General features: G+C 43.8%; 1 non-coding gene across 1 annotated transcript; it reads right to left on the reverse strand.

The window, feature by feature from the left end:
* Positions 1 to 267: 267 nt before the first annotated feature.
* Positions 268 to 374, reverse strand: LOC120269756. The gene has a single exon (XR_005539393.1). It is a non-coding gene; the product is annotated as a small nucleolar RNA R71 (small nucleolar RNA).
* Positions 375 to 896: the final 522 nt, after the last annotated feature.

Genomic DNA, 896 nt, shown 5'->3' on the forward strand with positions numbered 1-896 from the left:
TTCATTCACATGTTACAACAGTCCACATAGTTTAATGGTTTGGCCGATGAGTATCCAAACAGTCACATAGAGAATTTCTTGGAAGTGTGTGATATGCTCAAGATCAATAGTGTTACAGATGATACCATCAAGTTGAGAGCCTTCCCATTTTCCTTAAAGGGGAGAGCGAAGCAGTGGCTACACTCATTACCTAGAGCATCGATCACTACATGGGAGGAGATGGTAGAAGCTTTTCTTGCCCATTATTTCCCTCCCGGAAAATCTACAAAGCTTAGGCATGAGATCTCGTCCTTTGTGCAAATGGAATTGGAGTCTCTATTGGAGACATGGGAAAGGTTCAAGGAACTCCTGCGAAAATGTCATCAATATGGGTTTCCAAAGTGGATGATCATTTAGACTTTTTACAATGGTTTGAACCCAAGTACAAGACAGTTACTTGATACAGTGGCAGGAGGTACCTTAGGTGGCAAGACCCCCGGAGAAGCTCGGCAACAAATTAAAGAAATGGGGTTGAACAACTACCAATGGAATTCTAGAGAAAAGAAGAAAGTGGCTGACATCCATGAGATCGATGCGGTTACATCGTTAGTGACCCAAGTGGAGGCATTGAGTAAGATGTTAGACACTCTAACTTCTCTGAGATTGGCGGCCATAATGAGTTGTGATGGATGTGGAGAGGGACATGCCCCATCCGTTTGCCCGATAGCCGTTGGTGGTATACCCTCCGTTGAGCAAGTTGACTATATGGGTAATGCAATGAGAAACCAAGGCAATCCTTATAGAAATACCAACAATTCGGGTTAGAGGAACCACCCTAATTTCTCATGGAACAACCAAGGGCAACGAAAGGTCACCACACCATCATGTTTTCAACAACAACATGCCCCAAACATGGA

This window comes from Dioscorea cayenensis, chromosome 9, assembly GCF_009730915.1.
Source record: "Dioscorea cayenensis subsp. rotundata cultivar TDr96_F1 chromosome 9, TDr96_F1_v2_PseudoChromosome.rev07_lg8_w22 25.fasta, whole genome shotgun sequence".
Taxonomy (NCBI): Eukaryota; Viridiplantae; Streptophyta; class Magnoliopsida; order Dioscoreales; family Dioscoreaceae; genus Dioscorea; species Dioscorea cayenensis.